General features: G+C 40.1%; 1 long non-coding RNA gene across 1 annotated transcript; it reads left to right on the forward strand.

Annotated features, from left to right (window-relative positions):
* Positions 1-929: 929 nt before the first annotated feature.
* Positions 930-18,525, forward strand: LOC122474566. Its single transcript, XR_006294939.1, has 2 exons — positions 930-5,546; positions 16,038-18,525. It is a non-coding gene; the product is annotated as an uncharacterized LOC122474566 (long non-coding RNA).
* Positions 18,526-21,026: the final 2,501 nt, after the last annotated feature.

The raw sequence follows: 21,026 nt of genomic DNA on the forward strand, positions 1-21,026 counted from the left end.
TTCTGTAAGGTTATTTCTAACAGTGAAAGACTTCAAAAACAAAGCCTCTATGCCTCTATCCAACCTTTAAGCCCATACCCAAACAGATCCACACTCTACCTTTGCTATATTGCCAACTACTTTCCCAAGATATTGCTATTTGTTCTATATACCATAGGGCAAAAGTCTGTCTCAGACCCCACAACTGTGGAGTTAGTTCTAAGCTCGGTAATTTTTCTGCGCCCCACCCACTTCCATCGGCTATGCTTAAAATGCAGAAAAGGGCAGGAAACCCCAATGCAGGATTTTTAATATAGCAAAAGAAAGCTAAAGAGGAGGAGAGACACATTCATACCAACCCTCCCACGTGGACGCATTGATCCTTCCTACAGGCATATTCACACAAAGGTGTATATGCTACAGTTGTATTTCATCAATATCAGCAGTAGTTATAAATTGCTTCCTAGAGTTATTCAAAATACACCCCTTTGCCCTAGCTATGAAAGTGAATGGATAAAATACAAATAGAACAATTAAATTCCATCCCTTCTGCAACCCAGTGTAAAATGCACATAAAGAAAATTAGAAAAAAATATTCACTAGGGAAAAGCAATCCCAAAAGGCCAGCTGCAACAGAATATTCATACAGCTATTATTTAACACAAATTTAAGGTTAGGAAGAGCATCCAAATGTTGTACTGAACTAAATCAACTCCTTTCTCTCTACCTGGAAACAAAGTAAAGCAAAACAGGAAAATGTTTCTTCCTAATACAGGATAGCTAGTTTTTTAAATCCTGTGCCATTTTGGGGAACCTAGGTGGCTCAGTCAGTTAAGGATCCGACTTCAGCTCAGGTCATGATCTCAGTGGGTTCCAGCCCCACGTCAGGCTCTGTGCTGACCGCTTGGAGCCTGGAGCCTGCTTCAGATTCCGTGTCTCCCTCTCTCTCTCCCCCTCCCCCACTCATGCTCTGTGTGTCTCTCTCTCAAAAATTAAAATTAAACATTAAAGAAAAATTAAAACCTTGTGTCATTTTTTGTAGACACACAGCATGTAATACACAAATGGAATCACTCTTTAAGCTCTCTTCATCAGACACCACACTACATTATCTTTTTAAATTCCTGTTTCTCTACTGCTATGAAGTTTTATACAGTCATGATGGTCATTTTTATTCTGACCTTGAGTTCACTAGGAGGCCAAGAATAAAGGCCAGAAAAATATCACATGGGAAAGGTGGACCATCTAAACAACATGATATATGATGTTTCTTCACATAACTGGAGGATATAAATAAAGGCTAATCTTCTTCCTATCCATTCTTGTTCTTCTTGTTCTGTTTAGAGAAATGCTTTTCAGAAAACACTACAAAAGGAGTGTCTCTCTCTCTCTCTTTCTCTCTCTCTCTCTCTCTCTCACACACACACACACACACACACACACACAGAAAGTTCACACAATTTAAGTCCATATCCAAAGACATGTGACCTCCACAAAAAGATACACAGCCCCATACACAACGTTAAACTTCTTCCAAAACCTGGAATTTCTGCCCAAGGTTAGGGTCAGTCTTTGAGAAAACAGTATTTCTTAGTGATCCAGAACCATGTGTAAAATTAAGTTGAAAAAGGGGACAAAGCAGTTTCTGAATCAGAATATGGTAGAGATACTAAAAGGGGTACATCAGGACACAGGTAATATGCTCTTTCTCAGGAATAAGACTCAGTCAGCAGCAGGGTGGACCTGATAAGGGAAGCCAGATGTGGGAGCCAGATCAGCTGTGGGAAGAAAACACAATATAGGAATTTCCCAGCTATATGCAGTACTCAGAGACATAATCATAAGACAGGCCCAGTGTCCAGCCACAGGTGAATGAGCCAGCATGAGGGCAGAGCATTGCACCATGGGAGACTGGCAGCCTGGGCAGCAAAGGGAGCACACTCAGCTATGGCATCTGAGGCCCAGGGTCAAGACTCCCACACATACACCAAGGGTGTAAGAAGATCCTGGCAGATCATATGGTGATGGGGAACATTAAGGTTACACAAAGATAAGGAAACAAATCAGTAACCTGTTATTGGAATGTGGACACAAGGATAAGTAATGAGAGGAACACAATGAGTCATCTACTATGAGCAGTAGCTGACTTGGGGCTCGGCTATTAACTGTGAACTCCAAAAAACTAAGTAGTTCCAGGCTTAACCCCCATGGCTGAAGGGCAATGAAGAGGGTACTAAAATAATGACTGCATAATTAATAGTATTGTCCACTGAAAAATGCCCAGATCATAAGAGTCACTAGGAGAGTCCCCCACATGCACATTTTTAATGTTTATATGCAATAAATATTCCTTGAAAGCCTTCTCTGTATCAGATGCTATGCTGGTGCTGTATATTCAATCCTGAACACGACACAAGCCCTACTTTGAGAGTCTAATGACAGAGGGTGCTGGGACTCCTTCATTCCTGTTGTATCTCTATTGTGACCTTCATAACACCAGCTCCCATTACTGTCTTAAGAGGTAGGACTTTTTAGACCTGATTGTACTTTAGGAAGGAGGGAAGGAATCTCTAAACCAAACCCTAATCTCAGCTCCTTCTCTTGAGTAAGAGCTCTGATGGAGGGTAAGGGAGCGGCAACTAACCCCAAAGTGAAGGCAGCCATCACCTAATCTCCGTCATCACCGTTTGGGGCAGCCTGAAGCCCTGTCAGGATGAGGAATGTCCTAACAGGTCTCCCAGATGGAAAGCAGCACAGGCTGTCAAGGGCCAGTTAGGTATAAACTGGTTACCACATCAAGACAGAGTAAGCACACAAGACTGACCAGGACTGGGTCAAGAACACTGAGTAAGTCATGTGCTCATCATCCTGGGAAAGATGGCTTCAAGGAGGATGGCTGAGAGGGAAGAAGAGCTCAGAAAGATCTGCTTCTTTAGAAAGGCAAAAAGCCATGTGGATTGTTCAAGTGAGGTCTTGACAGTTGGGCCTTTCTCCCTCTGTGGAACCTCTTTAGGCCTAAAGATTCTAAACCAACTGCAGTGAGGCCCCTTAAGAAGGAGCCCTTCTCAGCAAAGACCTGCCTCCACTGTTGATATTAGAGTTGGGAAACTATGATCTCTGGGCATATTAGTCACTTGTGTGATGTGGTAGCTAATCAGCTGGTCCTCCTTCAGGAGGAGACTGAGGGTTAGGGCTGAGATACATACTTCCCATATATTCTGCTCTCACTTTGGCTGTTGAAAATTTGGAGGACAGAGCTAAACACCTGAAATAAATTGTATAGCAGGAATCCCAGAGGAGGAGACATTTGGGGCCAGGATGGGGATGGGAAGAAACATATAACATCCTCCCTGACCCCTTCAGATGTTCACAGAAGCAGAAATTCAAAATACTCTCTTAATCCACTGTGCACACATTCATGTAGTGTAACTTAAAAGCTAACAGATTTGCTTTCCTTGGTTCCTTATTCTAAGTTTGGAAAGGCAAATATCAAAAATGAGATTTCTAATGATTTTTTTTACTAAAATGTAATTTTATCTTCTTGTCAGCTTTTTTTTTTTACTTGACTACTACTTTTGAAATAATCCTGACATTGATTTACATTTGATCATCATCTCCAGTTTTAAGTTTCCCTCATGTTACTGTTTGCCATCAGCCAGGTCCCTTTCAACAACATACTTGTAGCCACAGAGGAGTTTATTGGCCAGTAAAAAAATACTCTTCGAAAGTACATTCAAACCACCTCCAATCCATATTATGTTTCAGATTTCCTAAACTTGGGGGTGAAATTTTTTCTGAAGGTCAAAAGTTATCATAAAAACTGAAGCCATGTTAAGATTACAAAGCTGGTTGGTTCCTGTGCTCTAGGACTTGCCAGAGAGATTCATGATCCAATCCAGTTTGAAATCTGAAGTGAAGGAATGCCACACCCAAATGAGCTTTCTTCTCTCTGTTGTCCCCATACAGAAAGAGGTCAATTTCTCTGCAATTCTTAGCACTTCAATCTATGAAATCATGGGGTTTATTTCCAGGGTACTAATAAAACCATTACTTTAAGGGAAGGCTGTTTCCAACAAGACTACATGAAAACTTTCTACAAATAGGCCAATGTGTTCATTGTTCAGAGCACTACTGATTCATTTCTGTCTCAGGGCCTTTGCTGTTTATTCCCATGATATGGAATGCCTTTGCCCTGGTCTCCTGCTGAGACCAAACTCTATTTCAACCTTCAAGGCCTAGCTTAAGATGCACCTTCTCCCAAAAAAATTCTCTTGGTCTTTATCAACCTGCCCTCCCCCTCTTGTCTCCACCCCTAACCTGCTCAAATATATTTCTTGTGGCAGGTGATATCCCATGACATAGCATTCAGTACAGAAAAGGGCTAGAAGTACAGTAAGACAGCTTGATTGAGGAGGTCTCAGACTCCTGACAATGGAAGTATGGCCAGGTGCAGCTTAGTTCATGTAGTTTGGGGAAAAACAGACCTGCCCAGGACTGAATCCTCACTCTGACACTTACTAGCTATGTAGCCTCAGGCAGATTACTTTCCTTCCCTGGACTGCAGTGTCCCTTTCAAAAATGCCATGGGGTTGCTTCCAGGCTAAAATTGGTTTAGGTGATGACCACTTTCCTAAACATTGGAGCTACAAAGATGAGTAAGGTAAAGCCCTGATCTTGAAAAAGAGCTCAGAGTCTACAGACAGGCTATTTGCAATAGTTTCAGGCTCTTTGAGGGAAACAGTTAAGAGGTGTCATGGGAATAGTAAACTGAAAGCAGTAGGGAGTAGGGGAGAAACTGTGGAGTCTGAAGTGATACCAGAATTGCAGATCTGTGCTGAAAGCTGGAAAAGAGTGACAGTAGTAGGAATGGAAGTGGAAGGAAGGAATGGAGAAAAGGAAGATTTGAGAGACATTCCAAGTAGAGCAAAATTACAGGCCTTGGCACATTTCAGACTTAAGAGGATAGAGGAGATTGGTGACGAATCTTGACCAAATTTCTAGCTAAGGAGACAGACACAGGCACCGATAGAAATGGAGTTAACTGGTTTGGGTAGTGGAAGAGATCAACCTCTGCAGACAGCAGATATGTCTCACAAACAACTGATGCCAATCTTGAAGTCCAACACCTTCTTTTTTCACAAGCCTACTGAGTCCTCTTCCTCACCCCACCTCCATCCCACTTGATTTTACTGAGAAAGTTCACTGGTACGTTGAAAAGTCAACTAGGTTTGCGAGACCTAGGCAAACAGCATGAACAACTAATAAGAAGTACACTCCCCATGCATCTTTTTTATTGGCTCTACTTGACTTTTAAAGTTAAAATGACGTTAGCCTAGGATAGCCCAGGTGTCTCTTGACCATTCCTCCAAGATTACAAATATCCAACTATCCTCTGAAGCTGCCCGTGTAGAGCAAGGCAGTCTGGTCCGTTACAATTGGAGGATGGTACTTCCACATTCTGAACCAGTAACTGTCACCCAGGACCAGCCAGAACCTGCTTTCTGTGGAACCCCCAACCTCCTCCTTTCCACCTCAGACACTGAGCATGCTCACTGCAGATTAAGAAGGTGATTCCTCATATAGTCCCTAGTTTATAGAGATCAAAAACAAAAATGTAATGCATGCCTTTCCTTTGATCCAACAATTATAGAAATGTATACTAAGGAAATAATCAGAAGTGCACATAAATAAATGGCTGCAAAGATATCTTTTGAGGTATCCCTTTGGATTGGGGGGGGACAGAAAATGCAGGGACATTCTGAATGCAAAACAATAAGGGAGTATTTCAATAAGTTGCCACATATCCACAGAAGGGAATATTATACAGAATTTAAAATATTATAAAGACATTTTAATGGCATGGGAAAATATTTAAAATACATTTTAATTAGCAAAAAAAGAGAACTACATATAACTCTGTTCTCAATTTTGTAACATACCCCCCCACACACACATGCCTTATATACATAAATAAACACAAACACATACATACACACACATAGCCAAAGAAAAATAACATGGGAGGTTATTACTATTATCTCTAGGTGGAGATGACTAAATAATTTTAAATGATTTTTTATTTTCTTCTTTGTACTTTTCTGTATTTTCCAATTATCTTTGAAATCTTTTGTAATCAAGAAAAAAAATTCTCAAAATAAAGGGAAATGGGCCATGAAATAGGCCATGACTTGAAGGGAAGAAACCTGTAGAGATGATATGTAAGCCATGGAGCATTTATTCCTTCCATACTTCAGGGGATATTTTTTTCTTTCCTGAACACTGAGATGGCCAGTCTTTCCATCTCTTACCATAAAATGCCTGACAGCTTAGATTTCAAAGCTTTTCTTTAAAGCTCAGAGCTTCTCTCAATAAAACCTATATTCCTCCATGCCTAGGCAATAAATGGCCACAAGAATCTACTAGGTATTTGGAAACAATCATTTCTCTTTTCTTTATATTGACTGGATTAACTTTTGCCAAGAGACAAATGATCTGCCTGGATCACTCAGTTCCTTATTCTTTGATTTAATTAGGGATTAGATGGTAATAGACTGGAAATAAATTCTCTTTTCATTGACCTAAATTAACTTGGCTTTTGAAATATGGCATAGTCTCAACAATTATCTGAAAGGAAAAAATACATATATAATAACCCATTACACGCAGGAAACTGTACCAATCCAACCACTTAAACATGTCTCATTAACACCATCTGTAATAAATACTCCCAACTCTTTGAGTAATGGAAGCCATTTCTGTCCATAAGATAAAGGAATAAGGAAAGGTGGTGGGAAGGAATTCCCTTCCCAACAAGTATTTTTGGGTAGGAATCTTTGTAGCAAGATCATTTGTTGGCCAAGTCTTGTTTCTTGTTTGACAGACCTACTTCCCACCATGTGCCTCTGTCCTCTGCAGTATAGCTTCCACACAGTGATGGGATTTCTCTCCCTAAAACCCTCCATTTAGTATATTCATCTCTCCTCACAACTTACATTTTTATAGAAAATTGTGGTTTGCAAAGGCTTTCACACAAAAGATGTTGTGTGATCTTTAGAAAAACTCTAGAAGACAAGAATTTTACATATGAAGAAACTAAGTTCAGAGAGATTGTTACTTGTCCAGATACTCCTGCTAGTAAGAAGTGGTTATCAGATGAAAACTTCCATTTTCTAACATGTGATTGATTGTTTCATCTGTCAATAATCCTGATAATACCAATTTGTCTTGATGTTGAGTTTTAAGACATTTTTCTCATCCATATGCATTTAACCACTTCCACACTGCCTCTCGATAATGATTAGTGTGTATGCTGTGTACCTAATCTCAAATTCATTTTAATGAAAATCATTCTTGGAGGATGGCACAAAGGACATTACCTAGAACAAGCCAGCATGTAGACATTCAACCCATTAAAGCCGTCTGGGTAAGATGTACTTCATTCGCCAGAACTGTTGGATAACCTAGGGAGCTTAAGGTACCTGATCTTGTCTCCAGACATAGCCTTTGCTCTCCCAGGCCTTTTTTCTTTTCTGAGTTCTGACTCTGGTATGGCCCTTACTGACATAGTTGGTATGATCTCCTGCAGCAGGTAACTTGCTATCCTGTAACATGCTATTTTTAGATTTGTAATAATCTCCCCACACCCCACTCACTTACTCCATGTTTTGCCCACATCCTACTACATGCACACATACACACAAAGACATGCCCTAGACTATATAGTTGCCCTGAGAGGAGATACAGATCTTACTCTTCTTACTGTATCTTCCTATTGCCAATAGATGCCTAAAATTTTTTGCTATGTTAAATTGATCACTATATTTTTAAATTAGAGTGTCTACTAGAAAGTACAGCTATGCAATTATAATTGTATATTTTATGACCCACTCTTTCCCCTACCTGCCTCTATTTCCTTTTTCTTACACCACAAATCCTTTCATTTATTTTAATACCTTTCAGCAAATAACTTTATATTTTATTTCATGGGATGGTGATCATAAGGCCTCTAACTTACTTCAGCCTAAGACTCTAACGTTTGAATTAGCCTGGGAAAAGTTTGGGAAATCACTATTTATTCTATGCTTCTCATTCAATTTCTCTAGGCAAAATATCCTCTACTCTTTAAAAAGTGTATTCACTTCTAAATGAGGATACAAATTTCATTTTTCGAGGTCAAACTAGCCCAATTCAATATTCTTTGTTGTTGTGCTCAATTATAAAATGGAAAGATTGGAAGAAAATACAATTTTATTATATAACATAATAATATGAGCTAGGCTAAAAATATTGTTTACCATGTCCTGATCATGTTTTCAAGATTTTTTTTAAACAGCTTGACAATATTTAATTTTGTTAGTAGAACGCGCGGTCTGGATTATTTCTTTTTTGAAATGTGGATGGATCTGGTAACTAAGGCATCTTAGAAGGTGAGTATTACATTTAAAGTCATGTTATAGGACTAGGGAAACAATCTCTTTGACATAGGACCCCATATTTTAGATACCACCATACAGGGTTGGTTGGGGACAACTTCAAGAGGGATGCTAGCATGTGTGTTCCCCCCTAATAAACACTCAAACACTCACTATCTCTAGGTAGAATGAGATTCTTTAACAAAACATGGATAAAGCACTTAATGCAAACTGTAAAATGTTTAGCCTATAATTTTCATTAATTACTGTCTCCAATACAGAGTGCTGCTGGGAAATTAAAATGTAAAAGCAATGCTTTTTTTTCCTTGTATTTATTGAGCAAGAAAAAGAAATGGAACAATAAGAGATACACTAAGGAAAAGTTAGTTCCCTGTTCGTAATATATTAAAGGCAGTATTTTAAGCATGCTTCCTCATTCCTTGTGGGCCAGTCCTTTCCCTGAACACAGAATAAGCACTGCCTGCACTTCCATAAATGTTCTCTAGCTTTCACCAATAGCCCCCACATATCTCGGCCTATTCTGCCACAGCCTTTCTTTTAAAATAGCTAAATTCATTAGGGATTTCGGGAGGAAGTCATGTCACATTGAGACAAGTGAGTTTATGGTTTCCAAAAATAAAACAAAGTATGGACAAATGTGTTGGCAATGGAGAAAGGGTTATCTGCGGTACAAGATTTCCAAGGTCTGAGCCTGAAAACTATGAACTCTAATTATACTCTGATTGCCACCCAGGAAAATCCAACTTTTCCCCTGTGTTTCACTGATACTCTAAAATTAAAGTATTGTATAGACAAAAAAATACTGAGTTCTATGAAGTAAAGGGATTATATAATTAACAGTGCTTGAGAAATTATTATTACATTCTACCCCTCCCCCAAATCACGGATCCCAGGCATTTCTATGCCCAGTCCCCCTTAGTAACTTTACCACTTGCTGTTCACATCTTCTAAACTCTCTGCCTAGTTTTCCTCCTGGCCATGACTGATGTTATTTCTTTGTCCTGGAGGCAAAGAGCCATGTTACATATTCCTTTAAACTTCTATACCATTTTAGGGCCCTGCAATTTTTTTTTATAAGAATCTCCCAAGTTTCTTCATTCTTTGCCTCATTGTGACCTCTTCTTGGATTCATGATCTTTTCCAACCCTACAGAGGGAGCGGCCTCCTTCCTTAGCATCCATGTGTCAGTTTTGGTTTTTGTTTGTTGGTAATACTACCTTTTGCTCAATGTTCCTTGACGTCTCCTTGTGAAGAGAATACACAGAGCCCAGACAAGCTTCTACTGCTGTACAAATGGTTTCAAAATCTGAAAGATCTGGATTCAAATCATGGTTCTAAAACTGTAAGCAACCTGAATAGGCTTTCTGAACTCCAGTGTCCTCATCTTTGGAATGGGAATCCCAGTATGTACTTCATAGTACTGATGTGAGGGTTCAATGAGATTGCACCTGTAAAAATATCAATATACTTCCTGGCATCTCCTGAGTGCCTTCCACAACATTTCTTCTGCCCTCATAAGTTTTTAATTAAATATTATATCTGACCACACATTTCAGGAGTTAAGTCACTCATGCTTCCTATAACTCTTTGGAAATTGCTCAGAATGTACTATTGGTCTCCTCTAACTTCATCTCATTTATACATTTCATGCAGATTGTAAATCTATTCTAACTGTTGGTTAAGACTCAAGATGTTGCTTACCACAGCAAATAAAATCATTTCTGGGTTTTAAATACTCTCTTCTTTTTTCTTCTTTTCCTAAAGTTCGGTCAAGTGCAAACATTTCAAACTTGAATTCAGCACTTTTCCCAAGTAAGGCAATCAGGATATACCAATACCAATTTGGCATACCCGTACACAATGTGATATTCAATATAAAAAGTGGGTTATAAGAAGCAAAGAATCAGAAATTGTAATAAAGTAGAGGAGGGGGAAAAATTCTAATGGCATTCAGGACCAAAATTGAGCTGTCCGAGTCTATTGTTTATACGTGGGCTTAATTTCACCAGAACTGCTTGCTCAGCTTAACATAAATCCAGGAGGAAAAAATCCACTTTCACATGAAGAAATATGAACTGGAATTCATAGATACAGCAAGAAAAAAAGTTCAGCTCTCATCCGTCTACATGAGCAAAATTATTTCACTAATGCTCCTTCTGATTCATGGTTTCTACTTTGTGACAGTTTTAGATGGAGACCACATAAACTAAAAGGTCTCTTTTGTACCAGAAGAGAACAAGCAGTGTGCTCTTCAGATTAGGCTGAAGGATGATGCCTGAGTCACCAGTGTATCCAAAGATGGGATGCTACAAGTTTTGCAAATCTGCCCCTGAACACCAGCCCTGCCTGGGTGGGGCAGAACCAATATATTTAGAGATCTCTGCAAAGAAAGCAGGGAGTGTGCAAATTCTTTCTGATAGGTGCTGTGTATCACTCTACTTTAGATCTTTTGAGTTGTCAGTTCAGGAAATACAATTATGCTTCAGTGAGGCAAGGCATTCAAAAGGGATGCTGGACATCATCCTCCCCACATCCTGCCTTTTACTTTTCCACCCACCTTCTCTGAAAGTTGAAACTATTCAAAAAATTAATACACTTCTAATGCTACAGTAATCTTCAGTGAGCTGGAATACATGTTCTTAGACTGAGAAAGGCTGCCTCAGACCGGGAACAAATTTTCCCAAATGTCAACACCCAATAGAATTCCCAGGAGAAAATATGGGGAGATTATTTCCTCCCAGAGCAGCTATTTCCTTAGAATGTCCTATTGAAATGTTCTTTGTGGGGTGCCTGGGTGGCTCAGTCAATTGAGCATCCAACTTCAGCTCAGATCATGATCTCGCGGTTCGTAAATCCGAGTCCCACGTCAGGCTCTGTGCTGACAGCTCGGAACCTGGAGCTTGCTTTGGATTCTATGTCTCCCTCTCTCTCTGCCCCTCCCCTGCTCACATTCTGTCTCCCTCTCTCTCTCTCTCTCAAAAATAAATAAAGATTTAAAAATTTTTTTAAAAAAAAGAAATGTTCTTTGTTACTGTGAGCCATAGCCTGCTAATGATCTGGGCTAGCACTATGGGTTTTGCCCTATTGAGCTGTAGAAAAGAAGTTTCTTTGTTCCCTATCACAACTCTTGAAAGTCTTGAAGTCTCCTCTTAGATTATTGTGTTCTTTATTAAACAAGACACCTTCATTCTTTACACCAAATCTGTTCAAAAAACATCACAGTTCTGCCATGACTACCAAAAGATAGCAATGATATCTTAAGTAGCACCAAGGAAATCTATCTGTAGGGAACAGACAGACCTAATCCTTTCTTCTTTGTAAATAGCGGTTTCCAGTGCACCTGAAATGTAGACTCATTTGTGGATGTCCAACAAGAACACAAATACTAGAAATACTCTCCAAAAGAATCAGCTTTCATGGAGTTAAGCTTTATCCCCATTGGCAGGTATCCAAAAAGGAAACTTGATGTTCTTACTTGATAGCCACACCTTCAGAATATAAAGCTGTTCTTCGGGTCAGAGAAGTCAGTTGGATTTTTAAGTGGGGTCTACAAAGGAATTCAGCACAGTGAAAGACCTAGATCTATCAAGGGTGAACTTAAAGCACAGAGCTATACATTAATGCAACTGTTGTAAATTAATGGTTTCCCATAAAGCGTGATAAATTGTAGAGTGGCATCATAGATTCTGCAGCCAGATGTGCTATGTATTCATGTGATAATGGAAGATGAATGTTTGCTGCATATATCATCCTGAATTTGGTTCTTTGTGAACAATTTTTCCCTTTGTTTTTGAATTTATCAAAGCCAAAATACCTAATCCACTCTTCAAGTGAAGAAACAGAGTTGGAATTATTATTGACTGATTTTGTTTTTTTACAAATGGTTAGGCTTTTCTTTTTGTATTCGATAAGTCAAGATAGACTGCAGTGTTACCTAAACCAAAAAGAGATAAAATGGAGATTTCAGATACTGACATGTAGCTACTAAAAAAGCAAAGAGAGGGCTTGCTTCTTGAAAACAAGTTGGTGCATTAATTTTCCACAAAGTTCCCATCAGATGTCATCAAATTCAACGCACTGTGCAGATGGGAAAGACTGACTATTGAAACAATTAACTATTGTGAGTCATTTCCTCAATCTGCTTTTGTTTTAGCCAATATGTCAAGTGGTGACAGACACTGTTAAATTTCACAAGCTCTACTGTCTTCTTGGAAACGGCATAATACAATTGACATAGCTCAGCTTGATAAATCTGCCAAACTAATGGTGGGGCCTCTTTCCTTCTACTTTTCAATGCCAAAATCTAAAGATATTATGTAGAACCTATTCAACATGAAGAACACAAAGTCCATTTTATCCTCTCTGAATACTCCCACTTAATCACCTGCTGGCTCTTAGTTTCCCAATCCTTTTGAATTGGCACTAAAATGAATATGGTAAAAACTTTATATATTCAGTCTCCACTATCTCAGAAAAATGCTGTCATGGATGCTGAATTTTCCTGAAGTTTGCCACTTGCTTCAGCTTGGTCTGAAAGTCTATTACTTTAGATGACCTAATTCACCACTTAACACTTCAGGTGACTTTTAGACAATCAAAAGCTACTTGTCCTAATCTAACTAAAACATTTTCTAATCTTAGAGGTATGACTTTACTATTTGTGTGCACCATGTCACTTGCAGGTCTAAGGAAAGTAGGGGGAAACTGTTGTGTTTCCTAGGCACTGGAAACACTGTTGTGTTGCCTAGATCTCTAGGCAGCTTCTCTTGCACAAGATTCAAATTCACTAACCATTCCTTTATAACTCCTTCATTCGTATGGCACAGTAGCTCACCACTTTCTAGAAGGCAGCTCTGACTGTCTGTCTCTAGGGGAAAGTACAGTGAGTCCTCAGAAACTCAGGTAAGCCAGAAGCCAGGCCATACCTCACTCCCTAACACTAGGGAGATTGCAACTAGCTGCAGTGGCCAGCGGTTAAGGCATTATTTAACAGGAATGACCAGTGAACTAATATCTGACAAAGGAGTCAAGAATACACAATGGAGAAAGGATAGTCTTTTCAATAAATGCTGTTAGGAAAACTGGATGATCACATGCAGAAAAATGAAATTGGATCCCTACCTTACACCACTCACAAAAATTAAGTCGAAATGAAATGAACACTGAAACATAAACCTGAAACAGCAAGACTCCTAGAAGAAAACATAAGGAAGAACCTCTTTGACATCAGTCTTGGCAATGATTTTTTGGATATGACACCAAAAGCACAAGGAACAAAAGCAAAAATCAATAAATGGCAGTACATCAAATTAAAAACCTTCTGCACAGCAAAGGAAACAATCAACAAAATGAAAAGGCAGCCTATGGGGGCGCCTGGGTGGCTCAGTCGGTTAAGTGGCCGACTTCGGATCAGGTCACTATCTCACGATCTGTGAGTTCGAGCCCCGCGTCAGGCTCTGTGCTGACAGCTCAGAGCCTGGAGCCTGTTTCAGATTCTGTGTCTCCCTCTCTCTCTGCCCCTCCCCTGTTCATGCTCTGTCTCTGTCTCAAAAATAAATAAATGTTAAAAAAAATTTTTTTTTTAAAAAGGCAGCCTATAGAATGGGAGAAAATGCTTGCAAACCACATATCTGATACTTAATATACAAAATATATAAATCATACAATAGCAAAAAAAAACAAACAAACAATCCAATTTAAAAATAAACAAGGAACCGAATAGATACTGGTCCAAAGAAGACATCCAAGTGGCCAACAGATACATGAAAAAATGCTCAACATCATTCATCATCAGGGAAATGCAAACCAAAACCACAATGAGATATCCTTCACATCTATTAGAAAGGCTGTCATAAAACAAAAACAAAAACAAAAACAAAAACAAAACAAATAACAAGTGTTGGCAAGGATGTGGAGAAAAGGGAAGTCCTGTGCACTGTTGGTGGGAATGTAAATTGGTAGAGCCACTACAGAAAATGGTAAGGAGGTTTCCCCCAAAATTAAAAATACAACTATGATATGATCCATCAATTCCTTTTTGGGATATATATCCAAAGAAAATAAAAACAGGACATTGAAAAGATGTCTGAACTCACATGTTTACAGTAGCATTATTCACAAAGCCAAGGAAGAGAAACGATCTAAATTATTGTCAATAGATGAATGGATAAAGAAGATGTGCCCCCCCCACACACACACAAATTATGTGATGTGACAGAGGGGTGATCATATTGTAATACATAAGTGTATCAAATCAACACATTGTACACCTTAAACTTACACAATGTTATAGATCAATTATATCTCAATAAAGTTGGATAAAATAAGCAAAATGGGTGGCCATTCCAGATAGTTCAAAGGCAACAACTGACCCAGGATTAGACGAACACAGAAGCTAGTATGCAAGCAGAAACCACTAGTTGGGATTATGGCCGTCGTCAGAAAGACTGTCCAAACTCGACAGGACCCCCGTCAGCAAAATGCACACAATCACTGACCAACCTCAAATACACTCTCACTATCCCTTGGCAGTCCTACCGCATTTCTGTAGTGCATGTACTCTGCATTCTTATAGATGACTTTCACACCTTCCCTCTCTTAAAACCTCTCCCAACACCTTCTTTCCCATCCCTTCTGATGACCTTTCTTCTTCATGTTAAAGAAAAATTGGAGCAACCAGAAAGACAACCTCTGTGGGTTTCTACCGCTGCATCCACCTACCTACCAACTTCTGCACCCATACAGTGTGGTTCCGCACCTGGGAACATACTCTCCATGCTCTTACGTAAAGCCAACCCTTCCATCATAGCACTCGGTCTTTTGCCTCCTCAAAGATGGAGAGGTGTCTCCACTCACCCTCTTCTGTATCGCCAAACTTCCCTCTCTACTGTCTCTTCCCTTTTTGTACAAATGTGATCTTAATTCTCCCATCTTTTTTTTTAATGTTTATTTATTTGAGAGACAGAGAGAGAGACAGAATATGAGAGGGGGAGGGACAGAGAGAGAGGCAGACCCAGAATCTGAAGCAGGCTCCAGGCTCTGAGCTGTCAGCACAGAGCCCGACGTGGGCTCAAACCCACCAACTGCGAGATCATGACCAGGGTCAAAGTCAGCGCTCAACCAATTAAGCCACCCAGGCACCCCTTAATTCTCCCATCTTAAGAAAAAGATGTCTCTTTAGAGACTAAAGAATCCTTATACCGAGGCTAGTGGTTCTCAAACCTAAGTCAACGTAACAGTCTCCTGGGGAGCCTGAATAAGAATATCAGTGCCAGGGGGTCCTGCTCTTCCAGAGATTGAGTTCGTCGGTCTGGATTATGATATGGGCATTAGAGTTTTGTGCATTTGATGTGACTCTAATGTGCATCCAAGGTAGAGAAGCACTGATCTAATCTAGATTCATCATTAAATGAGGTACCAAAAGTCGAGAGAGGTGCGCAGCAGCTCACACAAGCCCAGACAAATCATTCGTGGTAGAGCCAATACAAAAATCCAGCAAAGCTAATTCCCAGTCCAGTGCTCTTTTGACAACATCAGGCAAAATGTCATATACAAAAATGTAATCTCTGGCAAAGAACCATGAATGCCACCATAAGTAATGAACTTGCTAATTGTTCATCTCCACAGAGAATACTGGCCTTTCCATCTTTGGTCACAAAAAGGAGAGCTTAAACAGAGATGCTGAGAAGGCAAGTATAGCAGAGAATGTGAAGAAATCCCCGCCATGGTACCCACAGCAGATGTTTTCAAAGTTTGGGGATGGTGAAGGACCCAGGGGACGGTGCCAAGGAGCAGCACGAGGTGCCGTGTGATAAATGGAGCTGTCTCTTTCCCATTACAGGAACATAGCAAGTTTCAAGAGCAAATCAGAAACCTAGAATGATTAATTGTGTAGTCTACAACGAGTCCTGTTGTGTTTGTCTATGAATCCCTTTGCTCTGAAGATCAGACACACCAGGTGCAGAGAAACACCTGGCTATGATGAACCCTGTGAGTTTCTTAGTAACCCACTCCAAAAAAAAGGGGGAACAGTGGTTTTGTTTACAGGTGAACAGTAGGAAGGGGATCAAAGCTGATGAGAAAACTGAAATGGTGGAGTAAGAACAAAAGCATCCCTTTAACATCTAGCCAAGCGCTGTCATATCTCTGGCTTAGCTTCCTCTTTCTCTATACCTGCTTGGCATCAATGAGGAACAAAGTATTTTAAGGAAGTCATAACTTCGTTCTTACTTATTCCCACCCACCGATTCCGCTGTCACCTCGCAGTCACCCTTGCATGTGACCTAAGGCAGTTTCAGCTAAGCGTTAGCAGTGAAGAGCATAGCCATTGAGCACACAGGTTTCTGGGCCCAAACCCCACATTTTACTACCCATGTGACATGGCACAAATTATCGAAAGTCTCTGTGCTTCACCATCTGCCCAAATATGATATAACGTTAATAATACCCACCTAGGAATTCTTATCTAAGTAAAGTACACATGAATGTAAGATGCCTGAAACAATCAGTAAATAGTAGCTATTGTTGTTAAACAAGATGGCCAGGGAGATTACTGTTATTTTTCTTTAAAGTGTAACCAGCACGTTAACAATACTGTTTGCATACTAAATGAGTGTGTCAATTACACATAGTTATTGACCCTTCCTTAAAGCTGATGAGGTACACTAATATTTAGTCAGCTAATTTTGTTGAACTGTAGAGGCAGCATGGCTTGGTGGAAAGATCTAGATTCAAATGCCAGCTCTATTGTTCACTAATTGGAAGCCTTAAAAAAAAGAAAGGTGTTTAATCTCTCGATGCCTCATCTGTTCTTTAAAAAGTGAGAAGAAAAATACTTCATTTTCAGGGTGGTAGTAAGAACTAAATGAGAGAATGCAAATGCCTAGTGCATAATAGGTGTCTGTAATAAAGGATCGTTGACAAGACAGCACACATTTACCTTACAGCAATAAAAGTGCTCTCCATTTTTAATACCCTTTAATTGTTTTCATGAATTCATAGCAGCATTCCTCCAAATTAGTCTGAATTTGTTATGTTTTGTCATGTGGTTTAATTCCAAGTACAGCTAAATGACAAGTGACCACGTCAGAATGGTGCTGGGGGAGGGTATCATCTAAAACAGATTAATGTGGATGCAGCTCTTTTAAAAATATCTAGGGGGGAAAACTCTAAAATGTCTCTTGAACACACCTCAAGCTGTTAGAGAGAGGAAGCTTTTACATTTATCTTTTCTAAGGGTAAACGATTGGGTTTATATTAATTGAAAACAAGGAGGGGAAAAAATGCACAGATCTATGTAAAACAGAGAGTGTCTATGACAAGTGTTTCCAAATACGTGTTTTCCAAATATGTAATTGGTACATTACATATCTCTGGCTTCTCTGATTTCTAAAAAGCCATGAAAGTTAAATTAGGTTGATTTATTTCCAGAAGTGGTCATTTGGATTATGTACCAATAATGGGACATCAGTATCCCTGAAAGCAAAAGATTTAAAATACATAAAGATATTTTTATGGCCCGCCGTGCCTATTTCTAAAATACTCTAAATGTGATACTGCCTTAGGCTGGCTTCCTTGGAAGGAGACATTGGGACAACAATTCATGTGCACGTGTGTGTTCTTAAGGAAGGGCTCCCCGTGGGCACCTATTGGGATGAGCACTGGGTGTTGTATGGAAACCAATTTGACAATAAATTTCACATTAAAAAAAAGGAAGGGCTCCCCAAAAAAGAACTGGTAAGGAAGAGGGGAAAGCAGGACAGAGAAGGGAAAGAAAGCAAGCAAGGCTTTTTCCATGGAGGACGGCTTTGGACCTGGTTCTGCAGGAGAACTCCGGAGGATTTGTTATGCTTAGAGTGGTCCCAGCTGGAAAAAAGCTGGAGACTTTCTACAGCTGTGCCTGCTGGTCACTGAGCAGGGTCACTGGGAGATGAGACACTGGGAGATGAGACACTTCCTGCCCTCTGGAGCAACTGGCCAGGGAGAGTCACAGGTGCTGGCCCTTGGAGGTAAAAGCACAAGGACACTGGGGGAAAGGCACATCGCAACAGGAAAAAGTAACTTTTCATGGAGCAGGGAGAGGATGAAAAAAATAAAGTCACAGCTTTCCTTTCAATTATTCCAAAGCAATTTTTTTTCTTTCATTATACCCCAGTTTTTCTCTTATGAGTGTTATAAATATGAAATATAGCAACAGTTGAGAAATACATGATCTCCTATAAATGGTATTGCATCAATCCAACCTAGATTAGATAAATTAAGCAAGAAGCAAGCTAATGTGTTCACGTAAAAACATTTTATACTGGGGCACCTGCATGGCTCAGTCAGTTAAGCATCCGACCCTTGATTTCGGCTCAGGTCATGATCTCATGTTTCATGGGATCCAGCCCCGTGTCCAGTGGCACTGTTAGCACAGAGCCTGATTGAGATTCTCTCTCCCTCCCTCTCTCTCTGTCCCTCCCCCACTCACTCGTGCTCACTCACGCTCTGTCTCAAAATAAATAAACATAAAAAAAAAGTTTTAGGGGCACCTGGGTGGCTCTGTCGGTTAAACAGCTGACTTCAGCCCAGGTCATGATCTCACAGTTTGTGGGTTTGAGCCCTGCGTTGGGCTCAATGCTGACAGCTCAGAGCCTGGAGCCTGCTTCAGATTCTGTTTCTCCTTCTCTGTCTGCCCCTCCCCTGCTCACGCTCTGTCTGTCTCTCAAAAATAAATAAACATTAAAAAATTTTAAAAATACAATTAAAAAAACATTTTATAACAGGGTTAATTCAAAGCATGCATACAAGTAGCTTCATACAAGGGAATCGCTATTAGTTATGATTATAGGGCAACAAAACTTCACAAGTATAACAGTTATTCCTTATATTAATCTCCTATACATGCACTTTTAAGAACAATCATGTGGTTCTAGTAAACCTTTTTTCCAACGTTATTATGTTTTGATTACATGTATTAAAATGTAATGTTATACCTGTTGTAACTACAAGTAATAACATCAGGCTTGTATTTTGTATGTCTTTTTAATTTAATTTTTCTAGTTACTCATTTTTGTTTCATTTGATGATATTGTCAGCCCACAACATTGGAAATTTTAATGAACTTGGTCTGGCACAAGCTAGTTTGAGAATCACTGCTCTCCCCCCAGGCTGCCTCCCTGATGCCTGGGAGAGTGAGTGGGGCCTCAGAGGCAGAAGCAGGGCCTAGGAGGAAGGGGGGGGGGGGGGGGGGGGGGGGGGGGGGGGGGGGGGGGGGGGGGGGGGGGGGGGGGGGGGGGGGGGGGGGGGGGGGGGGGGGAGGGGAGGCACATCTACATTAATAATAATGATACCACAATAAAAACAGCTCTGTCTGAAACACACTAACACATGATTTGAGATAGCATATGAAGTCAACTTCATAAATTATGAATCCTAAGTCAAGATTGCATTTGTTCCATGATGATTTGAACAAGTTTTTCCTCAAGACTGGAACTAAAAGCAAAGACTAAGAAGTAGGGGCGCCATCTTGTGGAGAGATCAACCAACACAGGTCCAGCTATGCCCTCATTCTCCCCACCCCCAACAGCAAGACTTTGCCTTCTCCCCCCTGGCCCCCCACTTTCCCCCAGCACCCCTCAGCGCCCCAGCGTATTTTTTGGAACTCCAATACTCTTTTCTTTCAAAACCAAGACTCAAGAATAAGAAAAACTTCCCTGCCTGCTCCATTTCCCTTCCCAGCAGGGCTGCATGTGGTAAGATAGGCTTTAAGTCGGCCTCTTTAATCATGGGACATAAAGATTCCACCTGCTCATGGCTGGAGGGAGTCCCTCTGTGGAGTAAAACCCCTTTGTCCCCCCCCACACACACAGCTGTTTTTCTCCATCTTTTACCTGTCACAGAAAGCTGATGAAGCAGGCAGAAACCTGGGGGCTAGCCCAGGATTAGCTTCACTGTGTGCAACAAATAGATGGTGTATGGGGAGGGCTTTTAAGTCAAGTGCTGCCACAAACAGTACTATTTTGAGGAAATGATGGTTGTAAGGGATTTAGGAAGTCATCTGTCATTTGTTTTCAAGCAACACCGCACAAAGCAGGCTGGACATAAGAATGGCAATCCCATTTTCAATGCCTTTTTCCCAACCATTCCTGGAAACTTAATGTATAAAAATCATTCATATCTAGAAATACGTTTTTATATCAAACACATATAACTCAACTTCTGCTTTTGGTACTCAGGGGACATGAAGAGAAAAATTCATAAAGAAACACAATCTCCTTTTCAGACTTGAATGATCACTTCATTTACTTTTTCCTAGATTTCTAATTTTTCTAAATTTTTAGTCATAATTTCCAGAGTACCCTTATTAGACTTTGGGTTGTAAATGATAGAAATACAACTCCTATACCCCAAGAATAGAGAAAAGGAAATATGTTGACTCATATAACTTGAATTCTAGGAGGTTTCAGGTACAGCTGGATCCAGGGGCTTAAACAATGCCATTGAGTGTCTTTCTCTCTGGCTCTCAGCTATACTTCCTTTTATATGTGGCTTTATTCTGAAGATAGGCTATCTCCACATGGGAGGGGTAATGACAATCAGCAGGGTAATATTCACATCTCCACCCCTAGCACCTTG

This window comes from Prionailurus bengalensis, chromosome D4 (assembly GCF_016509475.1).
Source record: "Prionailurus bengalensis isolate Pbe53 chromosome D4, Fcat_Pben_1.1_paternal_pri, whole genome shotgun sequence".
NCBI classification, from domain to species: Eukaryota; Metazoa; Chordata; class Mammalia; order Carnivora; family Felidae; genus Prionailurus; species Prionailurus bengalensis.